The sequence below is a fragment of the Pan troglodytes genome, chromosome 23, assembly GCF_028858775.2.
Source record: "Pan troglodytes isolate AG18354 chromosome 23, NHGRI_mPanTro3-v2.0_pri, whole genome shotgun sequence".
Lineage (NCBI taxonomy): Eukaryota > Metazoa > Chordata > Mammalia > Primates > Hominidae > Pan > Pan troglodytes.
This window is the reverse complement of record NC_086016.1, coordinates 48,139,871-48,164,744: the sequence shown is the minus strand read 5'-3', so window position 1 is coordinate 48,164,744 and position 24,874 is coordinate 48,139,871. Positions and strand designations below refer to the sequence as shown.

At 50.1% G+C, this 24,874-nt stretch overlaps 1 protein-coding gene across 5 annotated transcripts in view; it reads right to left on the bottom strand.

Annotated features, from left to right (window-relative positions):
* PPARA (peroxisome proliferator activated receptor alpha) overlaps positions 1-18,032 on the bottom strand; it is an 81,272-nt gene extending 63,240 nt beyond the window's left edge. For 2 of the 5 annotated variants that reach the window (XM_009438608.5, XM_001136470.8), the window contains exons 1-2: positions 17,894-18,032; positions 16,592-16,673 (exon numbers count right to left, since the gene is read on the bottom strand). The gene's annotated coding sequence lies outside the window, so the exon portion shown is untranslated. Of the gene's footprint in view, positions 1-16,591; positions 16,717-17,368; positions 17,762-17,893 lie in introns of those variants that run through there. The other 3 variants (XM_009438609.5, XM_063808094.1, XM_024352771.3) reach the window with 3 other exon arrangements.
* Positions 18,033-24,874: the final 6,842 nt, after the last annotated feature.

Genomic DNA, 24,874 nt, shown 5'->3' with positions numbered 1-24,874 from the left:
ATATAATCCATATCCAAGTCCTTTGTCAGATATATGTTTTGTAAATATTTTCTCTAAGTCTATGGCTTGACTTTTCATTTTATTAAGTGTTTTCTGATGAGTAAAAGTTTCTAATTTTGAGGATGACTAATTTATTAATTTTTTCTTTTATAGTTTATGCTTTCTTCTTCTTCTTTTTTTTTTTTTTTTTTTTTTTTTGAGATGGAGTCTCGCTCTGTCGTCCAGGCTGGAGTGCAGTGGTACGATCTCAGCTCACTGCAAGCTCCGCCTCCCAGGTTCACGCCATTCTCCTGCCTCAGCCTCCCGAGTAGCTAGGACTACAGGCGCCTACCACCACGTCCGGCTAATTTTTTGTATTTTTAGTAGAGATGGGGTTTCACCGTGTTAGCCAGGATGGTCTTGATCTCCTGCCCTTGTGATCCACCTGCTTCGGCCTCCCAAAGTGCTGGGATTACAGGCGTGAGCCACTGCGCCCGGCCAGTTTCTTCTTTAAAAGACCGAGTCTTACTCTGTGGCCCAGGCTGGAGTGCAGTGGCATGGTCATAATTCACTGCAAGCTTCAACTCCTGGGCTCAAGTGATCCTCCTGCCTCAGCTTCGTGAGTAGCTAGGACTACAGACATGTGCCACTGTGCCTGGCACAGGTTTTTTATTTTTTATTTTGGTAAAGACCCACTTTTGTTATGTTGCCCAGGCTGCTCTCGGACTCCTGGCCTCAAGCTATCCTCTCACCTCAGTCCCCCAAAGCATTGGAATGACAGGTGTAAGCCAGCATACCTGGCCTAGTTAATGCTTTTTAAATCATGTTCAAGAAATCTTTGCCAAACCCCAAATCACTAGAATTTTCTCATATGTTTTCTTCTGAAGGTTTTATAGTTTTAACTCTTTTTTTAACACATGGTCTCCCTGTCACCCAGTCTGGAGTGCAGTGGTACAATCATGGCTCACTGTAACCTTGACCTCTCTGGGCTCAGGTGATCCTCCCACCTCAGACTACTGTGTAGCTGGGACTACAGGTGAGTGCCATCATGCTCAACTAATTTTTTCATTTTTTTGTAGAGACGGTGTTTCGCTATGTTGCCCAGGATGGTCTTGTAACTCCTGGGGCCAAGTGATCCACCCGCCTTGGCCTCTCAAAGTGCAAGATTACAGGCATGAGCCACTGTACCTGGATGGCTTTAACTCTTACAATTAGATCTACGACCCATTTCAATAATAATTATATGACATAACACAGTATCATATAACATGATATATATTACATAATATAATATGTAACATGATATATACTATTATTACATAATAGTATAATATAATGATAATAATTATGAGTTTGTAGTGCTGTGAGCTGAAGGTTGAGGTTCTTTTGCATACGGCTATCCAGTTGTTCCCGTATCATTTGTTGAAAAGATTATCTTTTCCCCACTTAAATGACTTGGCACTTTGCTGAAAATCAATTGACCATATACGTGTGGATCTATTTCTGGACTTGCTAATCTGTTCCATTCGTCTAATGGTCTATTTTCATATCAATACCATACTGTCTTGATTACTGTAGCTTTATAATAATTCTTGAAATCATGTAGTCTAAGTCCTTCAACTGTGTTGTTCTTTTTCAAAGTTATTTTAGCAACTCTGGGTTCCTTGCATTTCCATATAAACTTTAGAATCAGGTTATCAAATTCTACAAGTAGGCATGCTGAGGTCTGATTCCGATTGCTTTGAATCTGTAGATCATTTTGGGAAAAGTCGCCATCCTAAGATACTGAGTCTTCTGATTCAAGAGCATGTTATAACTTGCCATTTATTTAGGTCTTTTAAAATTTCTCTCAGCAGTGTTTTGTAGATTACAGTGTACAGGCCTCGCGCATTTTATCTCTGAGCATTTCATAATTTTCATGCTTGATTACTTTTTTTTTTTTTTTTTTGAGATGGTAGTCTTGCTCTGTCACCCAGGCTAGAGTGCAGTGGCATGATCTCGGCTCACTGCAAGCTCTGCCTCCTGGGTTCAAGCAATTCTCCTGCCTCAGCCTCCCCAGTAACTGGGATTACAGGCGCCTGCCACCACATCCAGCTAATTTTTGTATTTTTAGTAGAGATGGGGTTTCACCATGTTGGCCAGGCTGGTCTCAAACTCCTGACCCCAAATGATCCACCTGCCTCAGCCTCCCAAAGTGCTGGGATTACAGGCATGAGCCACCACACCTGGCCTGATGTATCCACTTTTACAAAATGCCATGTGGGTTTATCACTGAGAGACAAGGAGTCGACACAACCATACGCTTTGCAGTCTGTGCATGAAACTGACTGACAGATGCTCAGGGACCAATCACAGACTGACTTTGAGAGAAGTGACGCAATTGGCCAGTGATCATCATGCACATCTGTTATCTATACTGTGATTTGTAGGCTGGAGAACTGGCGGCAGAGCTTGTACTTTATACAGCACTCACAGTGTATATACCATGGGAGCTGGGATCTGATCTGTATTGTTGGGAGACCACTATAATTTAACTAAGCAGTGATAATTAATATTTTATTTTTAAAAATAGAGATGGGGTTCTATGTTGCCCAGGCCGGTCTCCAACTCCCAGACTCAAGCAATTCACCCGCCTTGGCCTCCCAAAGCGCTGGGATTACATGCATGAGCCACTGCAGCCGGCCACTGACTGAAATTTATGCATAATGGAACTGTGCAAAGGGAGGAAAGCCTGCATTTGAAAAATTGTCCTTAAAAATAATTAGAGGCCTAGGATGAGGCTCTGTTCCTCCAGAAGGATATTCACTTGCTTCTGCCAGGCATTTGAGGTCCTTGCAATCTGAGATCACCTTAATCCAGTCTCAAGGACTGGGCGTAGCTAGAACTGGACTTCAGTCCTTGATTAAGCTGATCTGTTTCCAGGTCACCTGTACTCCTGGGAGGGAGCTTTTTTGGGTCCCAATCCAAAGTTTGGGATGTTTACCAGGGTCTTCCCTTCTAGCCCCTCAAAAGTGCCACTCAGGCTCTTAACTGCTTCTTTCATAAATTGGCCAACACCCCAGGGACACAATGGCCCCAAACATCAAGTTTCCATCTTCTCCAGACCATGGCCTGGCAGTTCTTCACTATCTTGTAAACTCTCCAATTCCTCCACATATGTTTAAAGATTCTGTCCACCTTTGCCAGTTAACTTCCAAACTACTGAGCCACTGTCAGAAATGCAGTTCCCTGACTGGGCGCGGTGGCTCACACCTGTAATCCCAGCACTTTGAGAGGCCAAGGGCAGGCGGATCACCTGTGGTCAGGAGTTTGAGACCAGCCTGGCCGACATGGCCAAATCCCATCTCTACTAAAAATACAAAAATTAGCCAGGTGTGGTGGCAGGTGCCTGTAGTCCCAGCTCCTCGGGAGGCTGATATGGGACAATCACTTATACCCAGGAGGCGGAGGTTGCAGTGAGCCGAGATCATGGCATTGCACTCTAGCCTGGGCAACAGAGCGAAACTCTGTCTCAAATAAATAAATAAACAAATGAAAATAAATAAAAATGTAAAAAAAGAAATGGAGTTCCCCAACTTAACGTTCTCAAACCATCCCAAATTTATCAGCCCTACATTTTGAAATAGCTACTCGTCTTATTATTTTTTTACTTCCATAGCTACAAAGAAGTAATTCTGTAATCTTCAATAAAATCCATAGACTGAATGAAATAGGAAAACAATTACATTTCTGTCCTTAATGTTTTCCTCATATTCAGGCATTAGCCAAATAATAACTTTCTCATTAAAACACTAATAAAATTTTCAAACAGAAAACTGTCACCTTTTAATAAGCACAAGGGTGTAGATTTAAGTGGAGAGGAAGGTTTCATTAAATACCTCCTATGCTGAGCCACCTTCTAGCAGCTGAGGGTGCAGCCGTGGAGAAAACAGAGAAACACCTCTGTCGTCATGGAGCTGCCATTCTAGGGAGGGGAGACAGGTGGGAAACAGACAAATCAAGAAAGCATGTACTGGCCGGGTGCAGTGGCTCACGCCTGTAATCCCGGCACTTTGGGAGGCCGAGGCTGGCGGATCACCTGAGGTCAGGAGTTCAAGACCAGCTTGGCCAACATAGCGAAACCCTGTCTCTACTAAAAATACAAAAATTAGCAAGGCATGGTGGCGGACGCCTGTAATCTCAGCTACTCAGGAGGCTGAGACAGGAGAATGGCTTGAACCCGGGAAGCGGAGGTTGCAGTCAGCTGAGATCGTGCCATTGCACTCCAGCCTGGGCAACAAGAGTGAAACTCTGCCTCAAAAAAAAAAAAATTACTGTATGTAAATTACATCTTAATAAACCCGACTTTATTTATTTTGAGGCAGAATCTCACTCTTGTCACCCAGGCTGGAGTGGCGCGATCTCGGCTCACTGCAGCCTCCCTAGTTCAAGGGTTTCTCCTGCCTCAGCCTCCTGAGTAGCTGGGATTACAGGCGCCCACCACCATGCCCAGGTAATTTTTTTTGTAGTTTTAGTAGAGACAAGGTTTCACCATGTTGGCCAGGCTGGTCTTGAACTCCTGACCTCATGTGATCTGCCCGCCTCAGCCTCCCAAAGTGCTGGGATTACAATCGTGAGCCACCGCACTCGGTCAACCTGACTTTAAAAAACACCAATACAAACCCTCAAACCCATCTCCATGGCCTGGTTTCTTGGGAATTAATAGAGAGTGGGGGGTCAGTCGTGGAAGGCTGGCAGGACACATCCTTATCACTCCCATGGGGGAAAGCAGTGTGGGCGACTTCTCCAAGGACATCAGGGAGCCAGCCCTGCTTTCACTTGATGCAGCGGGTCCCAGGAGCCCTGGGCAGGATGTGGCTGTCTCCCTCCCCACCGCCCTGGCTGGGCAAAGCATGACGTGGCTGCCCTGGAAGGCACAGACCACTCATGTCACATCGTCCTGGGAAAGGGGCTTCGAGAAAGGCCTGCATTTGTCTAGGGAATCATCTACCTCTCATTTCTATCAAACCAAATGGAGTCAAGCTCGCCACAGCCAGGAGCCTGCTCTTCCCGCTTATGTGACCGTGGTGAAATCGTGAGCATGAGGGCTCATTTGCTTTTCAGGCTAGAACTATCGGTGACGGAGCAAAGGCTGAAGCCACAACTAAGCAGGCAGTGTATCTTCAATATAGGTCATTAGATGTATGATTAGAGTTAATAATCACCTAGGATTTAAATTCTGCTAACCTATGTGGGTCACAAGGAGTTTAACTTGAGTGCTTAATGCCTTTAAGATCATAATCAGGAGAACTAAAATGAGCTCTCGAGTTTCTTGGATAATTTGTATTCACTCTTTCCTCTCCCTGGACTTGGTTCTTTAGTGAAAGGAAATTCCGAAGTTTAAAGACAACCACATCTGGAGCCGCACATTCCGTTCACTGGCAGGTGCTGCACACACACCCCCGTGACCCCTGTGACCCTCTGTCCCCGCTCTTTCCCCTCTGCAGGCTGCTCTCAGTTTCCCTCCGTGCCTCTCCTTGAAGCTGGGAGTCTGCCAGTTATGCGATGCAGTGGTTGGTAGTGGCAGGGAATCATGCCTGCTGTTTTCCACAGCAGGACAGCGCCTGGCACGCAGTACGTGCTCAGTAAATATTTGCTGAATAAATACATGAACTGAGGAACGAATGACTGACATGTGCCCCTAATAGCTGCTCAAGTGAAGGCAGAATTCATCAAATCAGAGTGACTCAAATGCCATAGGTTATCTGAAGGACAAAACTCCTGCCTCTAGTTTGGGGAGCAGCAAGGAAGGCTTCAGGAAGGAGGTGGCATTTACAACTTGAGGTATCTCAAGCGGTGGGTACCCGGCAGGAGCCACAGGCTCCCAGAGCCAGTCCTGAAGCACCTACCAGCAAGAGGCTCCGGGTTCAACCATGAGTGATGAGCCAAGGATTCTGGCCTCACGGGGTCTCAGGGAGAGCCACTGTCACCAAGCCATCACTTGAATAAACACTGCCTGAGTGCATGAAAGGAAAAGCACCAGGTGTTACAAGTACCTGCATCAGCATACAACCCCAGCAGGTGGTTCAGGGAGCCTTCCCTAAGAGTGAGTTTAAGCTGAGGTCTCAAAGGTAGAGGTCACAGGGGCGCGACGGGGTACGAGGGTAAGGGAGTGTGTCTCCGGCACGCCCAGTGTACGAGAAGAACCAGAAGGGGCTTGTGTAGACAGCGTGTCGGTCAGTCCCTGGAATGTCAGGGCCATGCCCTCCTATCAACCTCTCATCCCATAAACATTGGATGGATGGGACAACATTAAGATGGGAGAGGCAATGATATGCAAGGAAGCACCTACCAAGCTCACACTACCTGCCAGGTGCAGCAATCCAGAGAAACCCTAGCATGCACCCCTCTTGTAGCTGAGGGAAACTGAGCCACAGGCCAGCTGAAAAATCTGTCTGCATCTGAGAGCTGCTAAAGTGGTGGGTGAGGACCCTACACCTTGTCCTGCCTTTGATGTCCCCCACCCAGCCCTAGCAGGAGGCTGGCAACTGAGACCGAAAAGGGTCGCCAGGGTGAGGGGAGGGGAAAACGCAGGACAGCTCAGAATCAGACACACTGAGGGCGAGGGCCTCCGGGAGGGCCCAGGTGACATCGGGAAGGCGGGTGCGTGACAGGTTTCAAGCTCACAAAGGTGATGGCGACGTACAGGGGGCCTCATGGAGCCAGAGGGGGTGGGGGCATCCAGAAAAGCGCAGGGACCAAACGCTAGCGCAGAAAAGGGAACGCCGCTGAGGGCTCTGAGGAAGTCGCACACACACAGTTGGAAAGTCCACATCTGCTCACCTGGTCCTTCGGTGATTTAACTTCACGTGTATAAAAATGATACCTGGTGGATGGATGTGTTACACCTTAGGCTAGAATCTCATCTTTTTCTCTCTCAGAAGAAATTAATTCCTTTTCTGAGTTCTAATTTTTATTTATTTATTTATTTACTTATTATTTTTGAGACGGAGTCTCACTGTTGCCAGGCTGGAGTGCAGTGGCACGATCTTGGCTCATTGCAGCCTCCGCCTCCCGGGTTCAAGCGATTCTCCTGCCTCAGCCTCCCGAGTAGCTGGGACTACAGCCATACCACACCCAGCTAAATTTTGTATTTTTAGTAGAGACGGGGTTTCACCATGTTGGCCAGGCTGGTCTCGATCTCTTGACCTCGTGATCCACTCACCTGAATTCTAATTTTTAATTGTTCCTTCTTGTCTTTCAGAGGCTTCCTCCTTGAAGAGTCTACAACAGACCTGATACCATAATTGGGCACACATCCTTCTGAAATTCCTTCTAGAAAATGATTTAATCTACTAAGAAAGCCCACATTTGAATTCATTCATTCCGAAAAGAGTCTCCATCCACTTCCTAGGTTTTGAGCTCTTTTTATGAGTCCATGGAAGCTGCCATGGTTTTCTCTGCGTCCATGGCCATATTTTCCCTCTGGGTTCTTGTTTCTTTTAAATCTTATACCTCTATTAGTATTAAAGATCGTCAGCTGTGCTTGAGTGTGGTTAAATATTCACTTTCACTTAGACTTCTGACCTAGACACTAACAGCCAACCTTGCTGGATTCCTCTAAGTAAAGGGAATGCAACAGGAAAAAAAGCCAATAATTTTTGGTTTCCAGAGTGAAAGAAAAATACTGGGCTGGACATCATGAATCACACCTGTAATCCCAACACTTTGGGAGGCCGAGGCGGACAGATCACTTGAGCCCAGGAGTTTGAGACTAGCTGAACATGGCTAAACCCCATCTCTACAAAAAACACAAAATCTAGTTGGGTGTGGTGGTGTGCACCTGTAGTCCCAGCTGCTCAGGAGGCTGAGGTGGGAGGATTGCTTGAGCCAGAGAGGTGGAGGTTGCAGTGAGCTGAGATCACGCCACTGCACTCCAGCCTGGTGACAGAGTGAGACCCTGTCAATAAATAAATAAACAAACAATATTGGGCCAGGTGCGGTGGCTCACGCCTGTAATCCCAGCACTTTGGGAGGCCGCAGAGGGCAGATCATGAGGCCGGGAGTTTGAGACCAGCCTGGCCAACATGGTGAAATCCCATCTCTACTAAAAATACAAAAATTTAGCCAGGCATGGTGGCGCGTGCCTGTAGTACCAGCTATGTAGGAGGCTGAGGCAGGAGAATCACTTGAACCCAGGAGGCAGAGATTGCAGTGAGCTGAGATCGCACCACTGCACTCCGGCCTGGGTGACAGAGCGAGACTCCATCTCAAAAACAAACAAACAAACACCAATATAGATTTCTTATATTGGCATCCTGCTAAATACTCTTCACATTCTCTGTTCCCACGTGAAGCCTGGGACTTTGAAGGCATTGCTACTGCTCTGAATTGAAAGCTTCCACTTACAGCTTTCTGCTGGAAAGATCCCCGCCAGCTGCCACCCTTAGCTGGGAATGGGAGCCTGCTCCTCTGGGTTCAGTGCACCAGCCCTGGATCCGCACTTCCCAGCCCTTCGCTGGCGGTTCCAGACTGTGGTTTTCAGGCTGCTGCAGTGGTGGTCGGCGTCTTCCATTCACAGCTTGTGATCGGAATCTCTGTCCCTACACTACTTCTGGGTGTACACACCTTCTTCCCTGGGTCTGGAAACCTCTCTCTTGGCTTTGGAGGAATTCACTAGGCACCCACAACCCACCCTCAGTGTCATTAGTCATCACTTGTCACGCAAGTTCTTTGAACCCTGTTAGTGCCAGCTTTTTCTCTCAAGGATCCTTGGCTTCAAACACATTTAAATCCCCTCTCCCCTTCATGCCTCTCATTTTCCAAAGCCTTCTTCCCAGGAGAGCCCTCTCCTTTGAGTCCCACCTTCAAGATCTTCGCATAATTGAACTTAAAAAACTCCCTCTTTCAGAACACCTTGCTGAATAGACTAGACTAGGCTTCTTTTTATGATTTGAATATTACAACAATTGAGTGCCTTCCTTTCTGGAAAAGGCTAACAAAGCGAGTTTTTCTAAGGAAAGAAGAGAATGAAAATCATGTTCTAAACTTTTGTGCACTTCTGATTGCTTGCTTGTGAATCACAGGGAAGCCGTGCAGAGATGGGAAGCCCAACCTCCCTTACCTGTATCTGGTGACAGGTTCTGTAACAGTTGTCAAAGTGGGGGGAAAAAAACGACAATCGTACAACTCAAGCAAAATACGCTGCTTCACAAATTGTAAAGTCCAAGGACACTGTCAACAGGTCAAATACTGCCCTGCTTGTTTCTATTACAAAAAACTTTCACATACTAAGAGATGATTCCAATTTAAAGCACATTTCTAACTTCTCTGAACATTTTTTTCTTTAAACATCATTTGTGTTAATTTCATCCCCAATGCACAGATAGAAAAACAGAAGCCAGGTGTGGTGGCTCATGCCTGTAATCCCAGCACTTAGGGTGGCTGAGGCGGGCAGATCACTTCAGGTCAGGAGTTTGAGACCCAGCCTGGCCAACATGGTGAAAGCCCGTCTCTACTAAAAAATACAAAAATTAGCCGGGCGTGGTGGCACATGCCTACAATCCCAGCTTCTCAGGAGGCTGAGGTAGGAGAACCACTGGAACCCCGGAGGCAGAGGTTGCAGTGAGCCGAGATCACGCCAGTGCACTCCAGCCTGGGCAGCAGAGCGAGACTCCAGCCTCAACAACCCCGACAAAAAAAAAGAGACACTATCCCAGTTGTCAAGCTGCCTCATAAAATGAGCTAAAATGAGACTGCAGTCTAGAATTTATCAAATGTACTCATAATCCTAGGCAGAGGGCAATATGTTCCTCATGTTAGCAGCCCACTCAATGTTATTTTGCTCCATGTGGAAAACTGCCTGAAAATGCTTCAAAAAATTCATCCCACTTAAATATCCCTATTACCATTTCTTCCATAGATAATAGAAGAAAACTTGTTTCAGATCATCACGATTTGCATGTCACTTGATTGGCAATCTGTATTTTACAAGCCATATTGCTGAATTATAAACACGCATTTAAATACTCATGTAAAGCTGACCACGAACTTCTTAGAAAGGGACATATCCACGTGTCAACCTCTAAATAACTGGGTCTCTTTTACTGCAACTTGGCAATTTGTCACCTTGGCGTGGTTATCACATAACTTCAGACGTATTCAGTTACAAACAAATGCAAAAAAACTTGGGGCCTCACTCTTTTTTTTTCTGAGATGTGCAGTGGTGCGATCTCAGCTCACTGCAACCTCCGACTCCTGGGTCCAAGCAATTTTCCTGCCTCAGCCTCCTGAGTAGCTGGGATTACAGGCACCTGATACCACGCCTGGCTAATTTTTGTACATTTAGTAGAGACAGGGTTTCACCATGATGGCCAGGCTGGTCTCAAACTCCTGACCTTGTGATCTGCCCACCTCGGCCTCCCAAAGTGCTGGGATTACAGGTATGAGCCTCCATGCCTGGCCTCGCTCACTCTTAAAAATGAAAAATGAAAAATGAAAGGGGGTGGGGGAACTTCAATATTCTGCTTTACTATAGCCTCATCTCAAACCATTCCTATGAAGCTCATAATCTTGGAAGCCATTAGTCCTTCTGTATTTGCCTTCCTAACTCTTACTGTTCAAAATGATGCTCTTTCGAAAGTTGGCTTGTGGTCTATAAGTTAAAAGTATAAAGCAAGTAAATCTGAATAGAAATCTTCACTCCTCTTTATCTGCAAATCTCTTAAAACGGAGCAAAATAAAAGCATTCCGATGAGTCCTGCCTCCTGGAACACAGACGATATTTCATCTGAGTTTTCTCCAATTTCTCCTGGGAATATTTTAATGTGACAGTCACAGCAGGAGAAGGACCCTCACCTTGTTAAATATCAGTGCTGCCCACCTCACTTCCCTTTCACCATACCCCTTCCCTATGAAGTCAGTTGTGTTGAATTTAAATCCATGATCTTGCAGAAAGAAAGAGGATTTTATTTAAATAGATCCTCAGGTCATCTTATAAAAATTCTATTTAATCCATAATATACCCCAAATCTAGTGATGATTATGAAGAGGACCCTTTCAGCGGCAGCCCTCACCTTGCTAACACCGCTGTAATGGGAGGTACATATTGGACATCTGGAGGAAACACCTGCTCCCTACAGAAGGAAGAAGAGCTCTCTCTCAGTCTAGGTGTGGGGGAAGCTGCAGAGGTCTGGGACAATTTCACTGCGGTGGGATGGAGCAGGCCATCATCCGTAGGTGCCGCTGTCTGCACTCCTGTTTAGGTGCCTCCCCCTTCAGCCAGCTCCCACCTACATCTCCGTACTGTGGTGACCACACAGGCCCATCAATACATTCTTCTTGAATTAAATTCTATTAATCAGGTACTTATTCAATGAACATTTACAAGTACCTACTCAGTTTACATGGCTGGCGGGGCAGAAATAAATAAGACATTCTCTCTGCCCTCAAGGAGTTAGACTCAGTGAGGACAGTCAGACTAACAGGAACAGGGGTGCAGGCAGCACCGGGTCCTGGCTTGACGGAACTGTGTCCAGGCATGGGGAGATTCACTGGGCCTGCATTTCAGCAGATCCCTCTTCAAGATGAAGAGGCCTGGTCCAGGTATGCCATGGAGCTGGAGTAAGAGCAAACACAAGGTATAGCCCTGCCAAAACCTGAGATCACAATCACCTTCAAAACACACGGGAGGCCAGGTGTGGTGGCTCACGCCTGTAATCCTGAGACTTTGGGAGGCTGAAGCGGGTGGATCACCTGAGGTCAGAAGTTCAAAACCAGCCTGGCCAACATGGTGAAACTCCATCTCTACTAAAAATACAAAAATTAGCTGGGCGTGGTGGTGGGTGCCTGTAGTCCCAGCTACTTAGGAGGCTGAGGCGGGAGAATTGCTTGAACCCGGGAGGCGGAGGTTGCAGTAAGCCAAGATTGTGCCACTACACTCCAGCCTGGGTGACAGAGTGAGACTCTGTCTCAAAAACAAAAACAAACACATAGGAACCACTTGTAACAACTTTATTGTACTGGTGGAGAAATCTCACTTTTATATTCCAAAATGAAAACCAGTTTTGGTGTATAAGGGGTAAGGTAGCATGTTGCTTTCTGAAAGCCTTTGAAAAATCCTAAAATGGCCACAGTGAAAACAATACAGGTATCAGACCTGGCTAAGTGAGGAAGGCAGGAGCCAGCGGTATGTCCTCCTTCTTAAGACACCTCCTGAGATGGGCAGTTTTTTAAGCTGCCACTTCGAGCTTCACAGCCCTTCAGAGAGGTGGAATGGAGAGGAACTTCATTTTCTGATGAGAAAGCAGCAGTTTAAAGAAGAGAACAAAGGTCCCCAGGCCTGGCAGGCAGCAGCTAAGGGGCTAGAATCCAAATCTCATGATTAATGACCTAATACCCTTTCCACTATATCAAGCTGCTTTGCAGATACACAGCAATATTTCCAAATTTCCAACCACTTTTACCATATGTGAGCCTCAAAACCAACGCAGCTCAGCTGCAAAGATAACCATGATAGGGTGAGACCTGGCAAGGAGTAAGTTCTTTTCTTTTCAAATGCATAAACTTTTAAGACACCGTAATATCACTATTAAAAGATGCTAATTAAATATCCTAAAAGCAAAGAATGCACACACCTCTGAGTAACGAGCAAATCCGGTCCTGTCTGGAAAATATGCCTGCATGCTGCTCCTTTCCAAAGAAGCTCAGTGCATGCAAGCGGCAGAAATACTTGGAAAAAGAAGCACATTCTTTTAAACATGGGCCACTGGAACAGCTAAGGCTTTCTCCTATTTGATTCTTACCTTAAACCCATCTTATCACCAAGTTGAAAATGTAAATTCTGTGCCCAAGTTTCCCTAACCACATGGCCTTAAAGGTGATCTAGCTTATTCTGGGCAATTCATAAGGCTGAAATGACAGACATAGCACATTTCTACCCCATAATCAGAAACTATACCTTTTTAAAAAGTATCTACAGCTGGGCGCAGTGGCTCACACCTGTAATCCCAGCACTTTGGGAGGCCGAGGCGGGTGGATGACCTGAGATCAGGAGTTTGAGACCAGCCTGGCCAACATGGCAAAACCCCGTCTCTACTAAAAATACAAAAAATAGCCGGGTGTGGTGGTGGGTACCTGTAATCCCAGCTACTTGGGAGACTGAGGCAGGAGAATCGCTTGAACCCAGGAGGCGGAGGTTGCAGTGAGCTGAGATTGCGCCACTGCACGCCAGTCTGGGCAACAAGAGCTAAACTCCGTCTCAAAAAAAGAAAAGGAAAGGAAAATGGACTCTATGCCAGGCTACCAAAAACAAATAAAAACAGAGACTCTCAAGTTCCAACAAAGCAGAAATTAGACAGGCCACAACCTCTAACTGCAATGTGACAAAATTAGTACAAACATTAAAGAAAAACACTGACTACTTGGAAGTGAAGACACTCATCCTATCTGCCATTAAAAATATATCCATCCACACACAGAAACCAATAGAGCAAAAAAAGAGAAGAAAAATTGGCATGTTTCAAATATACTTATAATAAGCAAATACATATTTTAATTAATGTGGTTTTTTTTTGTTTGTTTTTTTGTTTTTTAAAGAAAGACCACTTAGGCCGGGTGCAGTGGTTCATGGCTTAGTCCCAGCACTATGGGAGGCCGAGGCAGGAGGATGGCTTGAGCCCAGGAGTTTGAGACAGGTCTGAACAACATAGCAAGACCCCGTCTCTGCAAAAAATACAAAAATGAGTCAGGCCTGGTGGCGTGTGCCTGTGGTCCTAGCTGCTTGGGAGGCTGAGGTGGGAGGATCACCTGAGCCCAGGGAGGTCGAGGCTGCAATAGGCCGTGATCATGCAACTGTGCTCTAGCCTAGGTGACACAGTGAGACCCTATCTCAAAAATAAATAAATAAATAAAATTAAAAACACTGCTTAAAGATGATTACATAAATATTTATTTATTTTTTGAGACCAGGTCTCACTCTGTCACCCAGGCTGGAGTGCAGTGGTGCCATCTCAGTCACTGCAACCTCCACTTCTCAGGCTCAAGGGATCCTCCCACCTCAGCCTCCCAAGTAGATGGGGCCACAGGCACACGCCACTATACCTGGCTAATTTTTGTATTTTTAGTAGAGGCAGGGTTTCGCCAGGTTGCCCAGGCTGGTCTTGAACTCCTGGGCTCAAGCAATCCATCCCCTTCGGCCTCACAAAGTGCTGAAACCATAGGCGTGAGCCACTGCGCCCAGGCTACTTAAATATTTATTTAAAAAACCGACTCTCCAAAACAGCATGCAAGAAAAAGAACACTGGCCACCAATTACTAAAGAGTAAGATGTCCCGGCAAAAATAGGTTCTTCATCTTTTACCATGATGAGGATTATCTTTAAGTTTCTTTTTTATATTCTGGTATGAAAATCAGTTTCATGGATTCATGCTTGTCTTGTTCAGCACTGCGGACAGTAGCCCACAGCAGCTACTCAGTCAATATTTATAGAATGACTGTATTAAATATATACACATATATAAAGAGATTGGCTAAATATTATTGTATCTAAACACAGTGGGATATTATATAGACATTTCAAATGATGCAGAAATGTTTTTCACATAGAAAGATTTTTCATAACCTACTCGATAAAGCAAGTTACAAAATAGTGTATAAAGAAGACACATTTTCTCCTTCTTCTCTGTCTAGTTCTGTCTCTCTCATATACAATTTTTTTTTTTTTTTTTTTGGAAACGGAGTCTTGCTCTGTCACCCAGGCTGGGGTGCTGTGGTGCCATCTCAGCTCACTGCAACCTCCACCTCCTGGGTTCAAGAGATTCTCCTGCTTCAGCCTCCTGAGTAGCTGGGACCATAGGCACCCGCCACCATGCCCGGCTAATTTTTGTATTTTTAGTAGAGACAGGGTTTCACCATATTGGCCAGGCTGGTCTCAAACTCCTGATCTTGTCATCTGCCCACCTCAGCCTCCCAAAGATTACAGGTGTGAGCCACCGCACCCGGCTGATACACAATTTTTAAAACTCTGTTCATAAGTTTGACAAACAGGAGCTAATGAAAACCACTGCAGTATTCGATGATTATGACACGTCTCCTACTTTACGTTTAAGATGTCGGAAAAGGGCCCGGCGCGGTGGCTCGCACCTGTAATCTCAGCACTTTGGGAGGCCAAGGCAGGTGGTTCACCTGAGGTCAGGAGTTTGAGACCAGCCCAGCCAACATGGTGAAACCCGCCTCTACTAAAAATACAAAAATTAGCCGGGTGTGGTGGTGAGTGCCTGTAATCCCAGCTACTCGGGAGGCTGAGGAAGGAGTATTGTTTGAATCCGTGAGGCAGAGGTTGCGGTGAGCCAAGATCATGCCACTGCACTCCAGCCTGGGTGACAAGAGCAAAACTCTGTCAAAAAAAAAAAAAAAAAAAAAGGATGTGGGAAAAGAAAGAAAAAACATTTTTTTCTAATGTCAATTAGTTAATTAATTTTATTTTATTTATTTATTTTTGAGACGGAGTCTCGCCCTGGCGCCCAGGCTGCAGTGCAGTGGCACAATCTCAGTTCACTAAAACCTTCACCTCCCAGGCTCAAGCGATTCTCCTGCCTCAGTTTCTTGAGTAGCTGGGCTTACAGGTGTCCGCCACCATGCCAAGGCAATATTTCTATTTTTTTGTAGAGACAGGGTTTCACCATGTTGGCCAGGCTGCTCTCAAACTCCTGGCCTCAAGCGATCTGCCCACCCCAGCTTCCAAAGTGCTGGGATTACAGGAGTGAGCCACCGCACCCAACTTGCCAATTAGTTTACTTTTGCTTCAGAGTTGCAGAGGTCATCATCAGCCCCAGTGTCCCTGGTCTCTCATGGATGGTGACCACATAAATTTGTATCATCTGGCCCGTTTCTTCAGCCTATCCCTGGCATGTTCTGGCATGGGTGTATCTCCATAAGCCATCTGCTTAATATTCAAATCAAAATGAAAACAGCTCAGAGACAGTACACTACTCGGTACCAGTCAGTGTGGCCATCCCCAGGGTCTGCTAAGCACTCACATTTCTCAAAGTTAATGTTATCAAGTTTTAAATTATACAAAACATGCCTGCCATGAAGCAATGAAGTTCCTAGCAAAAGTCACACAATAACTCAGAACTTCAAAGTGAATCCTAGGCCAGGCACGGTGGCTCACGTCTGTAATCCCAGCACTTTGGGAGGAACAGGTGGATCATGAGGTCAGGAGTTCAAGATCAGCCTGGCCAAGATGGTGAAACCCCGCCTCTACTAAAACTACAAAAATTAGCTGGGCGTGGTGGCAGGCGCCTGTAATCCCAGCTACTCGGGAGGCTGAGGCAAGAGAATCGCTTGAACCCCAGTGGCAGAAGTTGCTGTGACCTGAGATTAGGCCACTGCACTCCAGCCTGGGCGGCAGAGCGAGACTCCGTCTCAAAAAAAAAAAAAAATAAAAAAAAAAAAATAAAAATAAAAAAAGTGAATCCATGCACATGTATTTTACTTTCAGTCTGAAAACGTATCTAACCTTGCATCACAAAGTAATAATCCCCAGATTGCTGGTCTATAGTGCAACAGAAGTAAACACTGAAAACACTTAAATATTTCCATCTGGAAACAGTAAATTAAACCTTCTATTTACCTGTGGTGACAGCTTCTCAGTTCTGAGCTTGTCTTGCCACAAACTGTGAGTCCACAGAGCAGACAGGGCCCTGAGCTTCAGCCTGGCAGTAAGAAGGTGAAGGAGGAAGTGATTACGGTTGTTCTCTGGATGCCCCCCAACTCTTCACCTTGGAAGAGGAAAGTCATGCTGACCCTGCCCTGCAACGACACGGGTGTCGCAGGGTCCCGTGTCCTTGCCCTGACCCAGTTCCCCAAGGCACCCTTATCCCAAGGAGGCTGGGAGAGGAGGGGCCTCCCTGGTTTCCTGGCAGGGGTCGGCTGAGGCTGACGTGGGCGTGCAGCCCCGGAGGTCCCACGAAGCCCAGGCCATTGGACAACTGTGGGTTTTTCTTGGAAAGAATCCTGACACTTGGAGCACACTTCCTCTCTTTTAACTTTTAAAAAAGACTTCAGAAAAGCACAGGCGTGCAGTTGTGCCCGGTTGGGGTGCGTGAGGGGGCAGGGCCGACCCTCCTGACTTCCACTGGCACCACCCCGCGCCCCTCCAGCTTCACCCGCACCACGCGGGCCGCGCAGCCCGGGACTCCGGAAAGACCTGGGCGCCCGACCCTCAGCGGCCCCGACCGGGAGCGACGTGGCGCGGCTTCCGCAGAGAAGCCACCCGGCCCAGCGCAGCCTGTCCGGGGTCGCCCCGCCGCGTTGGGGCACAAAGTGGGAACCGTTCCTCAAAGGTGATCGCAGCTGGAGGAACAAACACGCGCGTCTCCGTCCGACGGCAGAAGCCGGGCGCACCCACCCAGGGTCGGTCTGTCCGGGGCCCGGGTTTCCTCGCCTCGGAGATCACTGGAGGTCTCGGAAAGCACCTTCTGAGTCGGCGACGCCCCAGCTTCACTGCGCCGAGGAAAGGGCAAGTCCCGATGTCCCCGCCCGTGGGCCCTCCCTCCGAGGGGACAACCCGAAGACCCAGAGTCGCTGCGGTCCCCAGACCCGACCTCCGCGCAGCGCCAAACCCCAGGGACAGCCGCGGATTCGGGTTCCGGGCAGGCCCCCAGCGCTAGGAGGGAGGCCGAGCTGGGCCCCAAGATCCCTCACAAGAGTCCTCGGTGTGTGTCCTCGCTCCTCGCCCTCAGGTCCCCAGCCGCGCACCCCGGGCCCCCGGGTCCCCGGGACCCGGAGACCCCGAGACCCCGGGCCCCGCGCATGCGCCGCCCAGCCCCTGCCCCTCCCCCGTCCGCCGCCCTCCGGGTCCCGGGACCTGGGAAGCCCGGACCGCGGACCCCCGCGCGCGTTCCCGCCCGCCCGCCCGCCCGCCCCCGGGCACCTGGGCCGCGGTCCGCCGCCTGCCGGTCCGTGGGGCGAACGCCGAAGGAGGCGGCGCCGGGCAGGGCGCTAGCGGCCGCCTCCGCCCCCGCCGCCCGCTGCCCCCGCCGCGGGGCCGCCGCGTCCACGGCCCATGCCCGGCGCCGCCTCCGCGCGTCCGTGCCAGCCGCGCCCCCGCGACACGCACCGCCCCTCGGCCCGCCCCCTGCCCCGGTCCGCGCGAGCGAGTGTCCCGAGGCCCGACCCGGAAGCCCCGCCCGCCCCGCGCGCCCTCCGGGCCCCGGGCCTCGGCCCCGGGACACACCCCCCGGAGGGCGGCGCCCGATTGGCTGCTCGCGGTGGGCGGGGCTCCGGGAGCGCTCAGCGGCTCCCACCTAGCGCCCCGCGGCCGCTGCAGCCAAGGGAAACTGAGGCCGGAGAGGTGGAGGGACTGTCCAAGGTCACCGATGGGACACCGCTGAGCGTCAGCGCCCCTCCAGCCCGGCGCACCGGGGCGGGGCTGAATTCGAGGCGGGGACGCGCGGCCGCGGGGCGGGTGGAGGTTCCCGCCGGGCGCCCGTGCCACGCTGGCGAGCCCCTCCTGCCTCCTCGATGAGCCCGGCTCTGCTACTCTGTGCGATGAGCCGGTCTAGACCCGGGACCCGGGACCGGGTGCCCTTGAGTCTCAGAAGTGCGTAGGGTGGGAGGCGGCCCGGGAGGGACCTTGTCCCTGGAACCCCAGGATGCAAAATAAGGAGAAGGGGAAGGCGAGCTGGGAGGACAAGGAAACAGGTGGCGGGAGGTGCCAGGGCGGTGTGGTGGGCGGGGGAACAAGGAGGGTGAAGGGCAACGCGGACGGGCTCGGGGAGGCGCCGCCAGCTCCGACCCCACAACCCCACCCCTCTCCAGCGGCCCAAGAGCCATGCCCGCCCCTACTCCATGCGCTGGGGGGTGAGGGGCTGACTTTGTGCCTACGCAAGGCGCTGGGACTCTGCCAGCGCAAGGAGAGGTCGCGGCCCGGTGGCCAATGGCGAGGAGTAGGAGAGAGCCCTGCAAAGCCGCTTTGTTCGCGCCGTGACGCTCGAGCTCCCGGAGCGGAATGCACAAAGCCCCTGGGTGCCGGCACATCAGGGCTCCCCTCCTCGGGAACGCAATGTGTGCTATGCCCGCTCCACTGCCTGCCCTCCACTGCCAGCTGTGCCTGCCACTGTGCTATTTGTGGCAGCGGGCGCCCAGGAGGACCCACTCCGGAAAGGAAACCCAGATCTCATTAGGCAGGGGAACTGGAGATCAGGCGGGAACTGGCCCTTTCACAAACTTCTCTTAAACTCACCCTTGTTGATTAGCCAGGCACCTATGGTGAACTTTGCCCCACCCTCCAGACACCCACATATCCTTCCCACTGGCACACGGCAACCTCACCTTCTCTTGCACATGTTAGCCAGCAATAGCTATCATTTATGTTATGTTTCAGAGTTTATAGGGTGACCTGTACACGTAATATCCTGCATATCTCGTGGGGTGTGCAGGCAGCCACATCCAAGCTTGTCATCCTGTTGTGTTTGGTGAGGGAAGCTGACCCTGGGCTGCCCACGCAGAGCTCAGGGGCTACGTCCTCATGAGGACCTCCGGGCTCAAAGACATTACCTGGCATACCCATATCCCAGACTCTCAAGGACCAGGGTCCACACAGGTGTGTGACCCAGATGCACCACCCAGGTCAACCAGGTGTTGAAAGACCTAGTGAACCTTCTCATGAACAAGGACAAAGGCTATGTGGGGGTCTGCAGAGTGGTCACGTACACTCAGCAGACATAGGAAAGTGATATTCTTGGGTTTTTGGGGGCTCCCAAGGTTTTAGGGAGAGAAAACTTGTTTTTCATCCATGTGTCCCAGAAATAAGCATTTTCAATCAAATGCTGTCAGCCAGTCTCCCGCAGGCGTCCTGAGGGTAGAAGCAAGTTCAGGACTCTTCTCTTGGGAGTATCCTGGCCAGAAACAGCCCCATATCCATGCCTCCCGGGGGTGGTAGGTTTCTTTTGGGAAACCACGCTCAGATGAGAGAGATGAAGCAATTTTCTGTTGGCCACGAAGACCTTGTCACACGCCCAGCATGGGAGCAACTGTCACAAAGGGCACACCCTCACCCCCATTCCCAGCTCCAGGAAGTCTCTCTTTACCTTCTTCAGTGCTGATGAAATGAGGGCCACACGACAGAACAGAAACACCGCTGGCGCAGGGACTGAGTAGAAATCTGTAACTTTGAGGACAAATCAGTGCTCTTGAAAATGTCTCTGAGCACCACCTGAGTTTCCTCTCTGGTGCCTTAGTGACTACTGGGAGCATCTGGTGCATATGGATCTTAGTTCATAGCTACCATTTATGTGGTGACAATGCTGTCTCAGGTCGCTTTTTACATTTTCTGACCCGGAAGATGTTCTGAGGGTAATTATTACTGTGCCCACATTGCAAGATGGAGACTGAGGCACAGAGAAGCCCCATCTGCACTGGGTCCCCCAGGCCAGTGGCAGGGCGCAGGACGGAAGGCAGGTCTGTAAAGCCCACGTCTGCCCTGCTGAGCTGCTCACTCCTGCAAGTGCTGACCTGCCAGCCAGCCAGAGAAGCCGAGGCTCTCCCACAGCCTCAGGGAAAGAATTGGGAAGCTGGGAATTCAGATGGGAAGGGGTTGCTGGAGGAGGCAACCTGGAGTGATAGGGCTGGGCCGCTCAGTACAGGGCAGCAGTTAGACCCTGAGTGCTGGGAGCAGGTGATGACGGTCATCTGTGTTCAGGGACCCCAGTGCTTTCCCTGACCCTGCCAGGGTGAAGCTTCTCCTATGGGCTTGGGGTCCAGGCTGGAGTCTGTTTGCCATCCAGGGCCTGCGAAGTTTGCTGCTGGCTTGCCCTGTGCTGATGTGCAAAGCTCTCTGTCAAGGGGGAGTGTGTGCTTCCAGGGTGTCATCCGCCAGGGCAGTGGCCTCTGAGCTCCTGGAAGCGTGCCTGCAGGTCAGGTGGTGGAAGTCCACCGGGGCAGGGGCCGTGGGCTGAGAAAGGGAGGGCTCACTGGCAGCGAGCAGGCGGCTGCTTGGCGACCCGAGGCTGGACCTCGTCGGTGAGGGCCAACCATGGGCATGTCCTTAGTTGCCATCCTGGTACTGACAGCAAAACCCCATGGGTCCAAGGTAACGAAGTATTGTCATACTAGGGGACAGAATCTACAAGAGTCCCACAAGGCAGCTGTGCTTATGCTCATCTTACAGATGAGGAACGAAGGGCCAGGAATGGTAGCACGTGGCCAAGGTCCCCGGCAGGGAGTGAGAACTCTCCGGAGTCCCAGTCCATCAGCACCTGGCCCTGGGTACCCCCGGGGTTCGGTTGTCTATTGCAGAAGCTGTCTGTTGGCTGATACGGCAGCCTCTGGCAGACTCAGGAGCCCAGGGTCAAGGATCAGATTTCCCTGGTGGCTTGTCCTGGCCCCACGGCTCCAGGGGGGTGGCAGCAGCATGTGCAGAAGCCTGTGGCAGGAGACATTCAAGGGGAGAGAGTGTGGAGATGGCACAAAGCGGGCAGAGCTGGGCAAGGCCCTGGCCAGGCAGGTCTTGCAGCCCAGTGAGGAGTTTAACTTTGGTCCTAAGGGCTGTGGGACACCTGCCATGGAGGGTTGTCAGCAGAGGCATGACTCCATCAGATTAGCACCAAGTGCTGCATGCTACATGTTAACCAGTGGTCACAGCTGAGGTGGTGGGGAGGGGCTTAAGCTGTGCACCCATTCTAGCTTTGCAGGATCTGGAAGCTTCCGCAGGTCCAGAAACTGCTGCTGTCATGACACTGTACCCTTTGAAAATTAACCAGTCCCCAGCTTTGCAGCAGGCCCCATTCGACATGGCTCAGATGTCTGTCTCTGTAGATCTTGACAACAGGGCAGCCCACCTGCAGCTGCACTGCCTCCCTTCTTTGCCCCTCCAAAGGGACAGGTGTCCCCCTCGTCACACAGGATCCAGCTCCAGGGCTAGATCATGGATGTTGTTTATTCAGTCCAGGACATGGACTGGAAGCTGCAGGACCCCTGCCTGTGTCATGCTAGCTGCCTTGGGAGTCTCACTGCAAAGCGTGATGTGTAGATAGACGGATTTTCTTTTCTTTTCTTTTTTCTTCTCTTCTCTTCCCTTCTCTTCTCTTCTCTTCTCTTCTCTTCTCTTCTCTTCTCTTCTCTTTTTGAGATGGAGTCTTGCTCTGCACTTGTGTCCTTGCTGGAGTGCAGTGGTGAGATCTCGGCTCATTGCAACCTCCGTCTCCCAGGTTCAAGTGATTCTCCTGACTCATCCTCCTGAGTAGCTGGGATTACAGGCACCTGCCACCATACTCGGCTAATTTTTTGTATTTTTCATACAGACAGGGTTTCACCATGTTGACCAGGCTGGTTTCGAACTCCTGACCTCAGGTGATCCGCTCGCCTTGGCCTCCTAAAGTGCTGGGATTACAGGCGTGAGCCGCTGCGCCCAGCCAGGTAGACATATTTGGTCCATAAAGGACAATCTGCTCTGCATGGAGTTGGATTCTGCAATGATCTGACCCAGTGGTCGGCAGTGAGTGGCACTGCTGCGGGCAGGGAAGACTGCAAGTGCAGAGATGAGGTCTGGCATGACGGCCTGGAAACGCACAAGACAGGCAAGCTTACCTGCACAGCACCGTGACACGTGGGCACTGTCCCCCAACTTTCCCTCATGGAATGAGTGGGTGCCTGGGGTTTGGAGCTCAACAGAATTGGATTCAAATCCTCCTGTACCTTTTCCTCAAACTACAACCTCCAGCCGGTGATGCTATCCGAGCCCCCTCATCTCTAAAATGGGGCAGGGACGCCTTCCTGGATGGGTCCTGGTGTGAGTTTGAGGAGGGAGCATGGGGGTGGTGCAGGGTGGGGCCTGATGAGTGGGTCATATTTGGGACATGGTAACCACCAGCTTGAGGGCTCTGCCTCCTACAGGAAGCCTGCTTGGCAACCGTCCCCCTGCCAAAGCTGCCCTCTGCCTTGTGTGGCCACCACCTCCGGTGTTCCATGTGGCTCTTGTTGCATCCAGCACCATCTTTACGGGGGCCCACTGCCCGGTCCTGTCTCTCCACTCAGGACAGCCGACAGGCAGGCCTCATGCCTCGCAGACACCAGCCCCGGTGCCTACGTGTCTCCCGCCCGTGATCCCCTGTCCCACCCTGTTATCTGCCTTTCACCAAAGAATCCTGCCAGCCAGGAAAGGCGATCTGAACCGGAGCCCGTGCAGCTGAGCGGAAGGGGGGCTGCCCTATTGCATTGCTCTGCTTGGGTTTCACTAAAATGTGGGATTGGGCCATGGTCCCTCATCTCCTGGAAGGGACAGGTCATGTTTGACAGTTTTCTGGGTCTGCAGCAAAGTGAAAAAAAACAAAACAAAACAAAAAAACAAAAAACTGACATTGTGAAGAGTTTCCTATAGAACTTAAACTAGCTGATTTAAAGAAATACCTCGGGGCCAGGCGTGGTGGCTCATGCCTGTAATCCCAGCACTTTGGGAGGCCGAGGCAGGTGGACCACCTGAGGCCAGGAGTTCGAGACCAGCCTGGCCAACATGGTGAAACCCTGTCTCTACTAAAAATACAAAAACTAGCTGCGCATGGTGGTGCACACCTGTAGTCCCACCTACTCTGGGGGCTGAGGCAGGAGAATCGCTTGAACCCAGGAGGCGGAGGTTGCAGTGAGCCAAGATTGCGCCGTTGCACTCCAGCCTGGGCAACAAGAGTGAGACTCCATCTCAAAAAGAAAAAAAAAAGCAATAGCCTTTTTTTTCAGGCCAGGCATAGTGGCTCACACCTGTAATCCCAGCACTTTGGGAGGCAGAGGCGGGAGGATTGCTTGAGGCCAGGAGTTTGAGACCAGCCTGGGCAACATAATGAGACCCCGTCTCTACAAAAGGTAAAAAAAAAAAAAAAAAATTAGCCACGCATGGTAGCACGTGCCTGTGGTCCCAGCTACTCAGGAGGCTGAGGTGCGAAGATCACTTGCGCCTGGGAGGTCAAGGCTACAACGAGCTGTGATTGCACCACTGCACTCCAGCCTGGGCAACATTGAGAGGCTCATTTCTTTTCTCAAAGAAAAACAAGACAAATATCCTTTTCCTTCCCAAGACTATATCCTTTATATTCTTTTGTTGTTGTTGAAAATACCTTTCCTTAGTGGGAATTGCTTAGATGAAGTGCTGATATTGGTTAGCTTTGACTTGGCAAAACCAAGATATTGGCAAACACCATGTTTGTCTCCAAAGCTGTTGAAAATGGCACCCATCTGTAAGAGCCCAAGGTCCAAGGGCCGACCCCTCACCCCTCAGATGTGCTTTATTTACTGATAAACATACAGCACCAAGAATTCCTGACATTTTTCCAATCTTTCCATGCCAGCTCTCTTCTCCATTTTATTAGTGATATTTATTTTCAAGTCAACACATTGGTTTGTGTTCAGACTTGCAACGTTGGAATATAAAGTTCTATGTGAGGCCCTGATTTTGATCTTTCACAAAGCCAAGGAGCAGGGTGTGGGCTACAACCTTGAGAACCTGCAGGAGCTACGCCCACACGGGCCTTGGCTCGCATGACATTGGACACCCTCCCAGGGGGGCCCCCGGCCTGGGGAAGAGCCTCCTCTCTGCCTGGGAGCCTCAAGGTGTGCAGAGGAGGGAGTTGGCTGGAGCCAGATGTGTGAAGGCAATCAGTGTTTCTCTGCAAGGTGACGGTGGCATGGGGCAGGCAGACACAGGACCAGCATCCTGGCAGGCAGGGTTCTTGGATGGCTGGTGGGGAAGACAGGCTGGGAGACTGTCAATTCATCATTCCCCCTCTCCAGGTGGAGGCATTAAATTAGATCAAAGCATCTTGGTGAGTATTCGTGCTGAGTTGAGTTTTTAAAACAAAACCAAATAACTAGCTAGTGGGTGCTCAGTGGGTGGCAAGGACTGAGTTGGCCTTTCCAAGCATGACCC